This window comes from Lepidochelys kempii, chromosome 2 (genome assembly GCF_965140265.1).
Source record: "Lepidochelys kempii isolate rLepKem1 chromosome 2, rLepKem1.hap2, whole genome shotgun sequence".
NCBI lineage: Eukaryota > Metazoa > Chordata > Testudines > Cheloniidae > Lepidochelys > Lepidochelys kempii.
In genome coordinates, this window is record NC_133257.1 from 135553219 (window position 1) to 135571143 (window position 17925).

Consider the following 17925-nt stretch of genomic DNA (forward strand, 5'->3'; position numbering starts at 1 on the left):
TTACATTTAAAAGCGCTTCACTCATGCGAACCAAACTAAAAGCAAGAAAAAAAGTGGTATACAAATAAAGTAGGCATAAGAAAGGAAAACAGTTGAGTTATGATATAGATGATCATGTAAATAATTAGTGATACCTTATTGTATTTTACAGCATTGGTGAATTTGGCCCTTGAACGACTGAAAGTTGAAAGTCATGCCATGTTTGGTTTAAAAGGTAGTTTTCCGTAGATTTGCAGCAAGGTTGAACATTTGACACAACCCTGGATGCCAATATAATTTGATGATTCTCATTATATTCCTTACTTTGACAGATTTCAACACTAATGTTTTACAAAACACAAATCTTAGGGGAATTTTTATTTGTCTACCGTTTAAAAATATTAGTCCTTTCTTGACCAATTATTTCAGCCCAGCAAGAACTTCTTGGAAAAATTGGTACTGTATTTACTCAAAGAACAAAGGCTATCAGCTCAGTTCTGTGCTGTCACAGGGGAACTAGGTGAGTCTGCAAAGCAGTGGCTCAAATGCTGACAACTTGAATTTAAATTACTTTTCTTTGGGTACCCAAGGGATTTTTATTCTAAAGTTGACTCTTTCTGAATGATAGGAGGAAAACAATAATACCCCTGCATAAATTGCAGGGCTCTTGGATTATCTGAAGTTCATATCTGTTGCAGATTTGTGACTAGGGGAACAGATTATAGTAGGTTTCAGTCCTCAAAGAAAAAAAAAGGAACCATGTTTTGTGACAAATGTTTCCTTTGCTTTTTTGAACTACAGTCACGATCCCAAGGTAAATCATGAAATTCCATACATACATTGTCAGTACCTCTATCTTCTGGGATGATGAGTAATATATGCACACTATATTACCAATCTGCTTCCTGATATAATGTGATACATCAGTTTTCCCAGCAGAAACCAATTTCCAGAAAAAGTTCACAGGATTATTTGCTTTTAATAATTCTCTTATTTCCTACAATTTATCCTTTGCTCTTGGGAAATCCTCCCCCTCCCTGAAATGTTTAACCCCTTCTTTCCCTGACGAAAGCACACCATCAGTAATCCCGACATGTGCTTACTTTAAGCACAATACATAAGCACAACACATTGTAAGAATTTACAAGTGTGGTCACCAAAGATTTCAATTCATACAGTGTAAGAGAATGTTCAGTTTGTTTAGATTCTTTTTCCTTTATATAACGGTGCTACCTGTAACTGGCTGAGTTTTTAATTTCTTATATTAAAACACCAATCCAACCTGTCCATTACTTTTCCTCCTGAAGTGTAGTACACCTGGCTATGCATATTTAATACTGGGTTACTCTACACTTTATGGCCCATAAGTGTTTAAATAAGTAGTAAGATGTGATAGTTTATGTATTGTTATGCATCTATTCTGATTTATAATATTTCTTAAACACACAGGAAGTGAAACTTCTCTCTTACACTGATGTAAATAATGAGTAATTCCAATGCCATTTGCTCCTATTGTGCATGAGTACACATACAACATGATAACCCATCTCAGCAGTATAGGAGACACCTTCACCCAAACTATAACTCCTCTCCCTGCAAACACAAAGCCCCAACTCGTCTGTCTAGAAGGTATTGGGAGGATTAATTCATTCGTGTGTTTACAATGCTTTGATATCCTTGGACAGAAAGTGATCTTGAAGTGCAAAGTATTAGCCCCATAGTTTAGAGACTTTTTTGTAATATGTATGACATGCAGTACCTGCACTTTATTGCATTTTTACAGTATTTCAAAGAGTTACTTGCCTTTATGTTACAAGTAGATGCTAAGATTAGGATATGTTAGACTACCATTTTTCTCAGCATATTAATTTTTAGTCTGCATAAGGGTGGTAGAACGGAGCCTTTTATTAAATAATGTCACAGAAGTCAAGGGTCTACTTATGTGCTTCAGTGTAGGTACCTTGCTGAATCAGGGCCTGGGTAAGGTAACGGCCCAGTATGATTAAGGGTGGTAGCGTTAGGCTGGAAATGACGTCTCCAATTCTGAGCCCTGAGTTATACTGCATTATAACCACAATTCTGATCTCATATCCATTAACTTCTGCCAACTTTTTAATTCCAAATGGACCTATGTAGCAGGAAATATTTCCCCACTGCTGAGAGTTTCTTACACCATTGCTTGTCCTATTTTCTCACCATAACCAATATTTTTTTTGAAAGGTTGACATCACCCATTAAGCCTCAGGGAGGCAGAATAAAAGTGGGGGATTACTGTTGACTTGGTAGGGAGACAGTATGCAACAGCTGTTTGGGTTAGATTGTCAGATGGGTTTCAACCCAGACTCTACATGCTGACCCACAAACATCTGCAGACGAACTTAAGCATGAACACCTCTATGAAGTTGACAGAGAACAGCCTGTGAAATAATTTAAACATGCAAAGTCCAATGCCTGTGTAAATGTTAGTACTCAAGAAGTGTGCACGCAGGTGTTTGCACACGTATAATCAGACACCATTTCTTGGAAATCTGGTCCCATATGCTGAGGAGTAACAGTTTTATTGGAGACAAAGTATTTAAAGAGGGATCTGTTAGCAGATTCACCCAAAATATCCCTTATTTTTCAGAGAGCCATAGGATCTTGGACTTCCACAACTAGGGAGACCAGATGTCCCGATTTTATAGGGACAGTCCCGATTTTGGGGGCTTTTTCTTATATATACACCTATTACCCCCCATCCCGATTTTTTACACTTGCTATCTGGTCACCCTATCCACAACCATCAGAAATAGCTGGTAAGGATCACGGTTGAATATCCAAAGAGTCTTAAGGGTATTCTCTGCTCGTTGTAGCCTATATTAGAAGGAGTATCTGTTTATTCTTTTAAAGTGAAATTAGTCCCAAGACAGCATATTTGTCCAAGTGACATCACACTGTTAATCACAATACAGGTTTCAGAGTAACAGCCGTGTTAGTCTGTATTCGCAAAAAGAAAAGGAGTACTTGTGGCACCTTAGAGACTAACCAATTTATTTGAGCATGAGCTTTCGTGAGCTACAGCTCAGTACTTGTGGCACCTTAGAAGCTAACCAATTTATTTGAGCATAAGCTTTCGTGAGCTACAGTTCACTTCATTGGATACATACTGTAGAAAGTGTAGAAGATCTTTTTTTATGCTTTGTGTGTATAAAAAGATCTTCTACACTTTCTACAGTATGTATCCAATGAAGTGAACTGTAGCTCACGAAAGCTTATGCTCAAATAAATTGGTTAGTTTCTAAGGTGCCATAAGTACTCCTTTTCTAATCACAATACAGTGGATGATATATTCCTATCAAAAGTATGCAGAGCAGAGCAACAGCATGCTAATTTGAATCTCCTGCTACATCTAGGCAAGTGCAATTCTTTCTCAGTAAGGGATTCAAATGCTGAATGCCATCAGTGCTTTAAGAATATTAGTATGCAACGGGAAAGAAAGATGTTTAGTGCAACTGAATCTCAGACAAGGGTGTAGAAATCAATACAGGAAGTTCTGAGTCTGCTGGAATTGAAGAGCAAAATCACACTAGACTGAAGTCTTGCACACTGCTTCGGATTACAAATGATAACTAAAAATCTGGTTTGGCAGAAGGGTCACAACCCTGGAACAAGAGGAGTTCAGGAAGCAGAGTTCAAGCTAACTTGCTCTCCCAGCCCACAATAAAAAACTCTAAGTAAACATTAGCCTCCCAAGCTAGAGCCCTCTAAAGACAGTCCAATTATATTTCTGTCTTTTCATCCACATTTGTTTCTATTCTTGAAAGCCAACTATGCTAGCAGTTCCTCCTCATGCCAAGAAAACAAACTACTCCTCTATGGAGTAGAGCTTGACAGAGCTGCTGAGGTTTCAGGCACCACACAATTCCCATTAGTTAAATGGGAGCTATATGGCTAAAAAAATGCAACACTTCCAAAATGTGCATGTCTCAAATGCAAAAATCCCAACACTGAAGCAGAACTACAGTTGAGAATATGCAGTCCTATGAGGCAAGTCTCAAATTCTCCAACTGGGAGCAGGACTCTGTTGCTATTATTGATGTCCCTACTAAACCTAGACTTGACAGAATTCTTTAAAAAAATAATAATAATAATTTCAGCAGATAATATCAATGCTTAAGCATTTTTTCATTTTTCTATTTAAAATTCCCCAGCTGCAGGAAATTATGGCGTGGTCAGGCATGGGGGAGCGAGGGGGAAGAGGGGTAAGAATTATTTAATGACAGCATATGTTGAGAGTATAAAGTTAAAGCTTTAAAACAGTTAAAACACACACAAAAACCTTGTCAATATCCCACGTCAAAATATACAAAGTAAATATCCTTAAATCAAACTCTAATTAGTTCTTATGCAGTATTTTTCTTACTTTGCCTATCTGTAAATTTGGATGATTAAAATCAAAGGAAACATTTTTAATCTGTGTGTGTGTGTGTGGTGTGTGTTAAAATCAATGTTCACCAACAATTACCAATAAACATCTAATCCTTCCAAGCCTAACTAGATCTTACTAAATTTCAAGTCATTTATAGAATGCCCCCATCCTTTACATGACTAACAGTGACTTAATTTTTTTTAGCAGTAACAAGCAGAAGTAACTTTTTGTTAAGATCTTTAGGAGAAAAATTTGCCTGAGAAATGGAAGCCTAAGAGTTAAGGATCCCAGGCTAGAATTTCACTCTCCATCCGTCCAAATCAAATCAAGTGAATGAGCTGCTTGTCACCCCAGTACAATAGAACCTATAGCTGAAAAACCTCACTGACCATAGGTTAGATTAGATAATGGATTTGGTATGGTGTGATCTAGAGATATTATCAGCATGGCTGCACTGTGTAATTCAAGACTTTGCCACTTGTGAGTTATGCAAGTCATCCTAAACAAGTGCCAATAAAACCTTGAAACCTCATCACAATCATATATTCTCTAAAGCATTTTTAGAGACATTTTCTGGAGTTACTTTGTTAGTTTTAATAGACTTGCACTTAATGGATATTATTATTAGAATTTAAATGTGCAAATTTTCCTTCAAGCATATTTGTTTGCTCAAAATTGACAGTCTCAACATATCCTTTAATACAATCTGCCACACTGTCTAGAGTAGCTCACAACTGAGTGTGCCAATTTCAGGTCAGACTGTCAGAAAACTGCGAAGACACCCCCAAACTAGTGGCATATTCTATAATTAGATTTCACCAAGCCAGTAACAAAATGTGTACCCCTAGATTACTAGATTAGTCTCACCATGGAGTCAAACAGTCCCCTTAGGCTCTCCAGCACATCTTGCTGCCCAGACAAACTAGACTTTTTGATATTGGTCACTGTACCAAAAAATCACATCACATTAGGTTAGTCCCAACTCCAAATGGCCAGTCACTTACCCCAGGTTAAATCTGTACCTCCAGATACCACCAAAGACAATGCTGAAGGCAGTTTCTCTAGTAAACTAACTAAAGGTTTATTAGCTAACTGGGCTACAGACGACAAAATGAAATTCAAAGATAATGTAAGGTGCTACACTTAGGAAAGAAAAACCAAATGCACTAAAACAAATGGGGGAAAACTGGATTGGCAGCAGCACTGCTGAGAAGGATCTTGGGGTTGTGGTAGACCACTATCTCAACATGAGTCAGCAATTCGATGCTGGCAAAAAAAAAAAAACACCCCACAAATACAACTTTAGATTGAATTAATGGAGGCATAGCATGCAGGTCATGGGAGGTGATAATACTGCTCTACTCAATGCTGGTTAGGCCTCAGCTGGAGTATTGTGTCCAGTTTTGGTCACAAATGTATAGAAAGGATACAGAGAAACTGGAAAGGACCCAGAGGCAAGCAACGAAGATGATCAAAGAGATGGAATGCAAGCCATGTGAGCAAAGGCTGAAGGAACTGGGTATGTTTAATTTGGAAAAGACGATTTAAGGGAGAATATGATAGTGGTCTTCAAATACTTAAAAGGCTTCCATAAAGAAGATGTAGAAAAGTTGTTCTCTTTTTGCCACAGAGGCAGGACAAGAGACAATGGGTTCAAACTACAGCATAGCAGATTTAGATTAAATCTCAGGAAAAACTTCCTAACCATAAGAACAATAGGAAAATGGATCAGACTGCCTTGGGAGATTGTGAAAGCGTCTTCACTGGTGGTTTTCAAAATGAGGCTGGATAGCCATCTATCTTGGATGGTTGAAACACAACAAATCCTGCATCTTGGCAAGTGGCTAGACTAGATGGTCCTTGCATTCCCTTATGCCCCTATCATTCTAAGAAAAAAGGGATGAGCATTATTGAGAGGTTAAAGCAGGTAAAATACATGAACAGGTGAGTCCAAGTTTGTAAGTCAAAAATGTTAACAGAGTTGTAGTAATCTGCTAGATTTCCAAACGTTCCTCAAGGTTACTCAGTGTAATTCTGGGGATTTCTGTCCACTTGTTCAGTATTTCACTCTGTTAGAATCCAAAACAGTTCAGAGATACAGGATCATTCCCTTAAACCAGTATTTGTCTTCTGTGAGCAGGATCTATAATCTGAACAGTGTCTTCACCCCTATGGCTCTTTCCAACAAATAAGCAATACAGACAGTTTGTGAATTCCCATTGTTGTTTAAGGGCCCTTGCTTTGAAATTAGCTTTTTCTTCATTTACATCCCCCATCATCTGCATTTAATGGGTTATTTAATTACAAGGATATACATAATTCAATTGCCTGCCATTATATTATAATAGGGTTAGATAAGTGAAAACAATACAAGTAATACTTCATTAGTTTTCATGCAGTTTACACATCAAGTAAATTCTTATCTTACTACTAACGCACACTTTTGATCTAGGATTAAGTAAGTAATGCGATAGTGCTTAACACGTTACAGATAAATGAAGACAATATTATTCAAATTTCCTTTGATCTAAATTAACACGAGTAAATTTAACTTTTTTTTATATTCACACACAAGTGAAATGGCCTATTGCTCTGATCTGAGCTAGTCTGTCAGCATCACAGCTGGTGGCTCTGGTTAGCACCACTGACTGGGCCTTTAAAAGTCCTGTTGGTGTGGGGCTGGCAGGTTCCCTACCTGCATCCGCATGGCTCCCCGAAAGCGGCCGGTATGTCCCTCCAGCTCCTAGGGGTAGGGGCAGACACCGGGGCTCCATGCACTGCCCCCGCCCCGAGCACCAGCTCCACAGCTCCCATTGTCCAGGAACCGCAACCACCTGCCCCAGCCCTGAGCCCCCTCCTGCACCCAAACTCCTGCCTGGAGCCTGCATCCCACCCCCCTCCCACACCCATCCAAACTCCCTCCCACACCCCAAACCCATGTCCCAGCCCTGAGCCTCCTCCCGCACCCAAACTCCTGCCTGGAGCCCCCACCCCAACCCTGAGTCGCCCCTGCACTCCAAACCCCTTGTCCCCATCCTGGAGCCCCCTCCTACACGCCAAACCCCTCATCCCTGGTCCCACCCCAGAGCCCACACCCCAACCCCCTGCCCTAGCCCACTGAAAATGAGCGACTGAGGGTGGAGGAGAGCAAGCAATGGAGGAAGGGGGGATGCAATGAACGGGGCGGGGCCTCAAAGAAGGGGCATGGCAGTGGCAGGGCCTTGGGGCAGGGGTGGGGCAGCAGGCAGGGCAAGAGCGTTCGACTTTCTGCTATTAGAAAGTTGGCAATTCTAGTCACAGCATCATCATGTACAAAGATTTTTCATATCCTCGTACAAGGAAATGTCATTTCTGCACAATTCTGAGCTTTTTAATGTTGTCATCTTGCTTAAATGTGTCTCTTTCAGACAAGGCCATTGCAAATATAAAAGTGCTGAGATGACATTTCTCAGAATCAGTGAGTATCAAAGCCAGGCTAGTACTAGCAAGAGCTTAAACAACTTAATGCAAATTTGTAGTGACCTCATTAATGCACAGATATATTATTCTTAAGAAATCAGTGGAGTCACATCAGAGATGAATTTTATCCAGTTGATGCCTTATGTGGACACTTGCTAATTCTTTTCCAGAAAACTGATGAGAGATTTTTCATTCATTCATGTAAGGGAATAAAAATTCCACCGTAAAAGTAGTTCACATATTTTCCTGTATTCATGATGGAATTCCAGCTGTAACCTCACAGAATATACCTATGTATATTAAATCTAACATTCTGGTGTACTCTGTCCACATGCATCTCAAAATGACAATGAGAAAATCAGTAGAAAGTTGCCTGCCATCCTAGTCTCCATATTTATTCAGTTTGCAGAGTCAGTGTGGGTTACTGGATTGAGCATGAGATCAATAAAGTAGTAGGAATTTGGGAGTTCCAGTCCCAGTTCTTAGAACAACTCAAACTGACTTGTCCTGACTAGAGACCAACTTCTCTACAGCTTCTGTATCTGAGTCAGAGCTAAGGGAGGAAAGACTACGCAAAGTCACTGTGGCCAATGCCACACCACAAGGGTACAAGTCCCAATCCATACACAGAATGAGGGGCAAGAAGCAGTTCTTCTCAGCTGCCTTTTTAGGCATACTTCTTTTCTATGCTCTTTTCTACCCAAGGCCGCAATTGTGCGCTGCCCCACTACTTCAAAGAGACAACTACAAAGGATCACTGGGAAATTGGAACAAAAAATATTCAACGTTGCTTGTCTTAGCCTTTCACTCTTGTTCCTCAATTTATTTAAGGCCCAAATGAGAAAAAGAAAATATTCTTTTGGGGTAATTTTGCCATAGATAACCTGAAGTATTGCACCAGGAAGCTCTGATTTGCCCACCTGCTTCTATGAAGGCAGAAACAAATTGGCAGGATATTTAGTGAAGGAGCCTAGCTTACTGACAGGTCTGAGTCCGTCCCAAGCAGGATGAAAACCCACAGACCTCACTTCACTGGAGAATGTTTGAATCTGAATTAACCACAAAACTTACTGCAAACTCTTATTACTAACATTTTAAAGTTATCTGTGAAAAGAAAATCTAGCTGCAGTCTGAAGGGACTCTACACAAAGAAAAAAACCAGACCACTAAATCTGGGCAGCTTGGCCTTCCTAGCTCAACGCTTCAACAGGCTTGGACAGTTACCTGTTTTTCTCATCAGAAAGTTTCCCCATCTTTCAGAGATTAAAGTTTTGAGACTACTTAGAGGTTTGGGAGCCTCTAAATATCCCTCAATCCATCAGGTATTATGTTCAAGAGCAAAAGGAGCCTTAAGAAATTAGCACGAAAAAGAATCAAAACAGAGATAGTTGCTGAATATGCAATAGACACCAAAGCCACAAGGACAGTGATTAAATGTTAAGCTGTGAGGCTGAGACTAAAGGAAAGTGTGAGCTGCCACTCACAAGAGTACATTTATGTTTATGAGGCCAGTCAGTCCAGTCTACTTAAGACTAGTAAATTCACTAGTCATCTACAAATTCATCATCAGAGAATTCTGACGACATACAAGCCTCTAGAGGGAAGTGTTTAGAGAAGTAATACCATTTCTGCAATGCTGGCAGACAGCTGGGAAATCCAAATTCTAATGGGTTAAGAGAAGAGTTTGGCAAAAGGAAAAGAATATAATAAGGCAATAAATCCAAAGCAAATGTTTCTAAAGTTAGTTGCTAGCTTTATTAAAACTAGGCAGAATTGTTGATAAAAATTCCTCACCCCTCGCCCCCTTTTATACAAGGATTAGTAGAGAGATTCACATCCCTACTGGATCAGACCAAAAGTCCATCTAGCCCAGTATCCTGTCTTCCAACAGTGGCCAGTGCCAGGTGCCCCAGAGGGAATGAACAGAACAGATAATCATCAAGTGATCCATCCCCTGTCTCTCATTCCCAGGTTCTGGCAAACAGAGGCTGGGGACACCATTCCTGGCCATCTTGGCTAATAACCATTGATGGACCTATCCTCCATGAATTTATCTAGTTCTTTTTTGAACCCTGTTTTGCTCTTGGCCTTCACAACATCTTCTGGCAAGGAGTTCCACAGGTTGACTGTGCATTGTGTGAAGAAATACTTTCTTTTATTTGTTTTAAACCTGCTGCCTATTAATTTCATTTGGTCATCCCTAGTTCTTGTGTTATGAGAAGTAGTAAACAATACTTTCTTATCTACTTTGACTTTAGCAAAGCTTTTGACATGGTCTCCCACAGTATTCTTGCCAGCAAGTTAAAGAAGTATGGGCTGGATGAATGGACTATAAGGTGGATAGAAAGTTGGCTAGATTGTCGGGCTCAGCGGGTAGTGATCAATGGCTCCATGTCTAGTTGGCAGTCGGTATCAAGTGGAGTGCCCTAAGGGTCGGTCCTCGGGCCGGTTTTGTTCAACATCTTCATAAATGATCTGGAGGATGGTGTGGATTGCACCCTCAGCAAGTTTGCAGGTGACACTAAACTGGGAGGAGAGGTAGATACGCTGGAGGGTAGGGATAGGATACAGAGGGCCCTAGACAAATTAGAGGATTGGGCCAAAAAAAAAAATCTGATGAGGTTCAACAAGGACAAGTGCAGAGTCCTGCACTTAGGACGGAAGAACCCCATGCACCGCTACAGACTAGGGACAGAATGGCTTGGCAGCAGTTCTGCAGAAAAGGACCTAGGGATTACAGTGAACGAGAAGCTGAATATGAGTCAACAATGTGCCCTTGTTGCCAAGAAGGCCAATGGCATTTTGGGATGTATACGTAGGGGCATTGCCAGCAGATCAAACGACGTGATTGTTCCCCTCTATTCAACATTGGTGAGGACTCATCTGGAGTACTGTGTCCAGTTTTGGGCCCCACACTACAAGAAGGATGTGAAAAAATTGGAAAGAGTCCAGCGGAGGGCAACAACAATGATTAGAGGACTGGAACACATGACTTATGAGGAGAGGCTGAGGGAACTGGGATTATTTAGTCTGCGGAAGAGAAGAATGAGGGGGGATTTGATAGCTGCTTTCAACTACCTGAAAGGGGGTTCCAAAGAGGATGGATCTAGACTGTTCTCAGTGGTAGCTGATGACAGAACAAAGAGTAATAGTCTCAAGTTTCAGTGGGGGAGGTTTAGGTTGGATATTAGGAAAAACTCACTAGGAGGGTGGTGAAACACTGGAATGCGTTGTGGAATTCTAAATGCGTGGTGGAATCTCCTTCCTTAGATATTTTTAAGGTCAGGCTTGACAAAGCCCTGGCTGGGATGATTTAGTTGGGGATTGGTCCTGCTTTGAGCAGGGGGTTGGACTAGATGACCTCCTGAGGTCCCTTCCAACCCTGATATTCTATGATTCTATTCTATGATTCTACTTTCTCTATACCAGTCATGATTTTATTGACCTCAATCATATCTCACGTTAGCCGTCTCTTTTCCAAGCTGAAAAGTCCCAGTCTTATTAATCTCTCCTCATATGGAAGCTGTGCCATACCCCTAATAAATTTGTTGCCCTTTTCTGAACCTTTTTCAATTTCAATATATCTTTTTTGAGATAGGGTGACCAGATCTGCACAAGGTATTCAAGATGTGGGCATACATTGGATTTCTATAGCGGCAACATGATATTTTCTGTCCTATTATCTATCTCTTTCTTAATTATTCCCAGCATTCTGTTCGCTTTGACTGCCGCCACACATTGAGTGGATATTTTCAGAGAATTATCCACAATGACTCCAAGATTTCTTTCTTGAGGGGTAACAGCTAATTTAGACCCCATCATTTTATATGTATAGCTGGGATTATGTTTTCCAATGTGCATTACTTTGCATTTATCAACATGAAATTTCATCTGCCATTTTGTTGCCCAGTCACCCAGTTTTGAGAGATCCCTTTGAAGCTCTTCACAGTCTACCTGGGTCTTAACTATCTTTAGTAAATTTGTATCATCTGCAAATTTTGCCACCTCACTGTTTACCCCTTTTTCCAGATCATTTATGAATATGTTGAATAGGACTGGTCCCAGAACAGACCCCTCAGGGACACCATTATTTACCTCTCTCCATTTTGAAAACAGACCATTTATACCTACCCTTTGTTCCCTATCTTTTAGCCAATTACCAGTCCATGAGAGGACCTTCCTTCTTATCCCGTGGCAGCTTACTTTGTGTAAGAGCCTTTGGTGAGGGACTTTGTCAAAGGCTTTCTGAAAATCTAAGTATACTATATCCACTGGATCCCCTTGGTCCACATGCTTGTTGAGCCCCTCAAAGAATTCTAGTAGATTGGTGAGGCTGATTTCCCTTTACTAAAACCATGTTGACTCTTCAACAAATTATGTTCATCTATACATGTCTGACAATATTGTTCTTTATTATAGTTTCAACCAGTTTGCCCAGTACTGAAGTCAGGCTTACAGGCCTGTAATTGCCGGGATCACCTCTGGAGCCCTTTTTAAAAACTGGCATCACATTAGCTTTCCTCCAGTCATCTGGTACAGAAGCTGATTTAAATGCTAGGTTACAGACTATAGTTAGTAGTTCTGAAATTTCACATTTGAGATACAAAAGTAAGAGAACAGAGCAGAGTTGAGTTGTATAGATTATGCATTATAAATTAACGTTAACTGTGCTCAAAGAAAGATTGTCAAATTAAAAATCATGAGCCTGATTCACCACTACATTATTCCAAGTTGTTTGCATTGATTTCAGTGACATTACCCCAGCACGAATCAGAGCCACTCAGTGACGAGGAGTCCTGGCTATGCATCTTGTGAAATGGATAAACACGATGTACAGTACGTTTCGTGCCTCATTAGTCTTTAACGCACTGGCTTGAGTCATATTGCATTAGAACAAACTAATTGTGCATGCAAGAAGGTGATTTTCCCAATCTGGTGAACTCTGGGAAATCTCTGAATCAACAGAGAGCTTAAAGAATTTTTCCTTGACCTCCACTTTGCCAAAAGAAGAGCCATGAGTGGGCAGTACTCTAAAGGTATGTCTAACCTGCAAAACAACAACAACAACAAAAAAAACAATCCTGCAGCAGTGAGTCTCACAGCTAGGGTCTACAGACTCAGGCTCATGCTATGGCACTAAAAATAGCCAAGCAGATGTTCCCACTTTGCTGGGTTTCAGAGCCTGAGCTTCAGCCCCTGAAATCCAGCAATGGCCAAGCAGCAACAGAAAGGAGCAAAATCCAGGCCAGGCCCCATTATGCTAGGCAGTGTACAAAAGTATACTCAATTACTCACATACCTGTTTGTTAGTGACTTACAGCAGAAAATTACATTTGGGACCTAGTTATCAATACTATTTCTAAAATCAGACCTCTCTCTCTAAAATAATTCAAACCTTTTCCTTTGCAAGATTTAAGTGTGGTCTCTGCCACAAAATATCAGACCTAGCTTTTAACTAAAACCAGCTTTCTAAAAGGCTGTTTTCTCCCCAAAGCAAGTTATTCTGCTTTTAAAGTATAGTGTAAATGCATTTTCTCTGATAAGTCTCACATTTCAACTTGTTTGATCTGCAGCTTTACAATTTTATGTACCTTTCCAATTTGTCCTTAGTACTGTTTGGGTAAGAGAGTTTTAAACATTTGGCTATAGAATTTCAATCCAAATTAGCTAGAATAATGTAAGGTTTCAATTTGCAGCTTGAGTCTTGCCAATGTCCCAATCACCTTTTGTCTTGTATTTGAACTCTGACTCTTAGCCATTGATTGCAGTGGTATTGTTATAATTAGCAAAGCAACTTTTTAGGACTACAGCCTATTAGATAAATGCATAGTACAATGAGGTTACACATAAAAATACCTAAATCCAAGACTATGGACTTAAGGTTTGAAGGATTAGATTTTTTTCAAATCAGTAATGCCAATTTCACTTCACGTACACAAACCAACAAAAGAATATTTCCGATAATAATCAAAGTTTAGCAAGATCAAAAAAATGCTGCCCGAGAACTAAATGTGATTTAAGGAAATTTACTTTTTATATTTGACATGGGATGTTGATAACTTGTGTTTTCACGGTTATAAAGCTTTATTTAATAACAAACATTGAAAGTTAGTCATCTGACGCTTCCATAATTTCCTAAAACTGAAAATTTAAATTAAAAAATTAAAAGTACTCAAAAACAAAACAGGTATTATTCACCTAAGTGACTAAAAATCATATTCTGCCAAGCCTAACTACTTTGTATTTCTACACGCTGCTTGAACCGATTACCCTTGCGTATGCATTCAGATATGATGGTTACAAGAAGTTTAAATAAATAGTGAATGCTGTTTATTGTGCCAAAGTGTTTATAGTTTTGGATTTATTGACTGTCATGCCTTCCACCCCACACCCTGATTTTTGGCTTCAATGATGCGTTGCTGAATGTAGCAAAAAGTAACATTACAGTCATCTAGAGTTCTGCTGTTTGCAAAGACTCATGAAACTACAGGAAACTCAATGGTTTTGAGTTTCACAACCAATTCAAAACAGCCCTCACTTCACTCCACAGCCAACTGAACATAGGCCTAATTTCAAATGAACAGGGGTAGATTTAGAATTTCACATCAAAACCAGATAATTTGCTGAATGCAATAAGACCCACTTAGAGAACAGATATGCGGCATGGTCCCAAGACGACGAGCAGCACTCCCTGCTAAATGCTGTTGCTGCAAGAAGAGAAGGAGAGAGATGGGATGAGGGATTCACCGGTAAAGGAGCCAGGGATCACACATATACTCATGCAACATCCAGAATGTGTGTTATCTGGATATTCAGCATTCATATTAGAATCAGCTTCTAACATTGCACAAAAAGTGATGTAAAAAATAAAAAAAAGTCGGGTTTATGAGAAAATACCTCAGCCAGTATCAGATTAAGAAGCAGCTCATAAAGTGCCCCTCACCTTTAGCCATACTTACAGCAAATTCTCTTGGCTAGGCGTTTACATCCTCTCTTTCAGCTTTGAACCTTGCTACGCTGATCCATTTTTCGGTCATCTCAGGAACGGATGGGTGCAGTGGTTTTCAACTGTGGTCCACAGACCTCTGGGGGTCCACAGACTAGGTCTAAGATTTCCAAACGTGTCTGCATTGCCATTCAAAAATTTGTAGGGGTCCGCAATTGAAAAAGTTTGAAAACCACTGGATTAGTGTAAAAACCACTTATAAGGGGATACAATGCTAGACTTTTCAAAAGCTTCAGCTAGTGCAGAACATGAGCAGCCTATGTTACACTTGTGATCAGTGATGCATTTGAGGACTATTATGTCTTTAAATGCTTCAGCTGCCTTGAGTACACTATCAGAGACCATGTGTGACATTTCACTCCATATGTTTATGGAAATATGCTTATGAGTGTAAACATAATGTAACTGGAATATGCTTTATGTAAAAGATCTCCTCTAAGGTATCATTACAAAGCTTATAATCTACTGAGTGTTTTCATCTTATTTGTATGAATGTATCATTCTCGTATCTGAAGCTAGAAATATGAAGTATTACTCTATGAAGTCCTATTGTAACTATGCGAAGTGTGGGCCATTAATGGTGGCTTGGAATCTTGATGGCTCCCATTAACTAGGACAACTGGTTGTAAATGGCTCTGTTTACTTGTAAGCCTTCCTGTATAGTGGATGCCAGCCAGTGGGTAATGAAGTCTCACAGGACATGTGAACATGTTACAGGATACTGGAATCCATCTTAAACCTGGTGTTTTTCCATTTAGAAGGAAGGGTGCGAACCCAGAGAGAGACAAAGGATTCCCACATTGTGCCAAAGATATAAAAGGTGGTGGAACAGAACAAAGGGGGCTGCCAGACATGAGGAATCCCCTAGTTACCACCTGAGCTGGAACGAACAAGAACTGTACAGGGGAAAGGATTGGGCCCAGACTAAGGAGTCTAGTCTGTGAAAGAAGATTATTGGAACATCTGAGGGTGAGATTTACCTGTATTCAGTTTCTTAAATGTATTAGGCTTAGACTTGCATCTTGTGTTTTACTTTGCTTGGTAACTTACGTTGTTCTGTCTGTTATTACTTGAAACCACTTAAATCCTACTTTTTTTACTTAATAAAATTAATTTTGTTCATTAGTAAACCCAGAGTAAGTGATTAATACCTTGGGGAGCAAACAGCTGTGCATCTCTCTCCATCAGTGTTATAGAGGGTGGACAATTTATGAGTTTACCCTGTATAAGCTTTATATAGAGTAAACTGGATTTATCTGGGGTTTAGATCCCATTGGGAACTCGGTGTCTGGGTGCTGGAGATAGGTGACCTGCTGAGCAGTTTTTGGTTAAAGTCTGCAGCTTTGGGGGTGTGGACCAGACCTGGGTCTGCTGCAGCAGACTAGCATGTCTGGCTCAACAAGGCAGGGTTCTGGAGTCCCAAGCTAGCAGTGGAAAATGAGCTCAGAGGTAACTTCAGCATGTCAGGTGACAGTCCCAAGGGGATCTCTGTGACCGAACCCATCACAACAACATGTCTCTCTCTCTCTCTCTCTCGCTCTCTCTCTGGGAGAAAACAGCAAAGGAGATAAGTGGAGGCTCCTGAGCCAGCCTTTCTGTGTTAACAAGCAGCGCTTTGATAGAAGGACATTTTCAGTGTTGGGTCCTTTAACTTATTTCCCACCTTGGTTTGAGAGAGCCGAAGTCAGTTCACCTTCAAGCCATCCTCCCTCCAACCCTCTCCCTCCTCCTGTCTCTTGAAAAGGCTATGTATTACAGAGCATACAAGTAGGTTGAACTGGGGTAAGCAGTTTTAATGCTGACATAAAATGACATCCCAGGTGAAGAGAGCCCATATTCTAAATGTTTTTTGTATGCTTTAGTAGTGCTCCAACATGCGCACACCTGTAGGGTGAAATGAAATGCATGTTGAAGTAATCCAAATAAAACTTTTCTATGCTCAACTCAAACAATAAAAACAATGAGGAGTCTGGTGACATCTTAAAGACTAACAGATTTATCTGGCCATAAGCTTCTGTGGGTAAAAAACCCACTTCAGATGCATGGAGTGAAAATTACAGATACAGGCATAAATATATATATATATATATATATAGGCACATGGAGAGAAGGGAGTAACCTTACAAGCGGACAACCAATGTTGAAGGCCAATTTAGTCAGGGTGGACGTGGTCCCGACAATAATTGTTGAGGAGGTATCAATACCAAGAGAGGGAAAATTGCATTTGTATTGAGCCAGCCACTCCCAGTCCATATTCAAGCCGAAAGTGATGGTGTTAAGTTTGCAAATGAATTGTAGTTCTGCAGTTTCTCTTTAAAGTTTGTTTTTGAATTTTTTTTTGTTGAAGAATGGCTACTTTTAAATCTGTTATTGAGTGTCCAGGGAGACTGAAGTGTTCTCCTACTGGCTTTTGCATGTTACCATTCCTGATGCCCAATTTGTGTCTATTTATCCTTTTACGTACCCTGACTAAACTGGCCTTCAATTGGCCTACTGCTCTGAAATTGGCCTACCCCTCTGAAATTCAAACAATGTCACCTACCACATTCCTATGTAAAGCAGTGATAAAGACTTTGTTTTAGATCTCAGTTTTTTCTGGGAAGGAAGGATGGTTATATACAGAAAGTCAAATAGCCCATATTTCATAAGGTACTCAGGTGTTATAAAAAAGTGCTTATAAGCTATTTTATATGAATGTTCAGTAAGTTTGTTCTTAACTTAGCATAAGTTACTATCTTAGCATAAGTGATTAAAGTAGTTGAAGCCTTAGGCCGAGGTCAAGCTGACCTGAGAGGAATGCTGAAGAAGCAGCTACAAAGCCTGCTGAGACTGCCCGTTATCACTGAAGATAAAAAAGAAAGTAAAGAGTAGGACTGACTGTCTCCCGGAGCAAATCCAGCACCTGGCAACGGACTGTCCACTCAGCAACAGAACTGTCCAATGGGAAAGAGCAGAGACCCTTACTCAAATTAGGGGATTGGACTTTGGACATGGGCGAGGGCGGTGTTACCAACTGTAAAGGGTATAATTGCTTGCAATTTCTGAGGGGCGGGGTCCCTCTCCGGAGGCACCC

General features: G+C 40.2%; 1 protein-coding gene across 5 annotated transcripts in view; it reads right to left on the reverse strand.

Moving 5' to 3' along the window:
• The window catches only part of FBXL7 (F-box and leucine rich repeat protein 7), a 332196-nt gene that overhangs the window by 232611 nt on the left and 81660 nt on the right, over nt 1–17925 (reverse strand). The window contains exon 1 of one of the 5 annotated variants that reach the window (XM_073332296.1): nt 14806–14841. The exons of the other annotated variants lie outside the window; for them this stretch is intronic. The gene's annotated coding sequence lies outside the window, so the exon portion shown is untranslated. Of the gene's footprint in view, nt 1–14805; nt 14842–17925 lie in introns of those variants that run through there. 5 annotated transcript variants of the gene reach the window in all.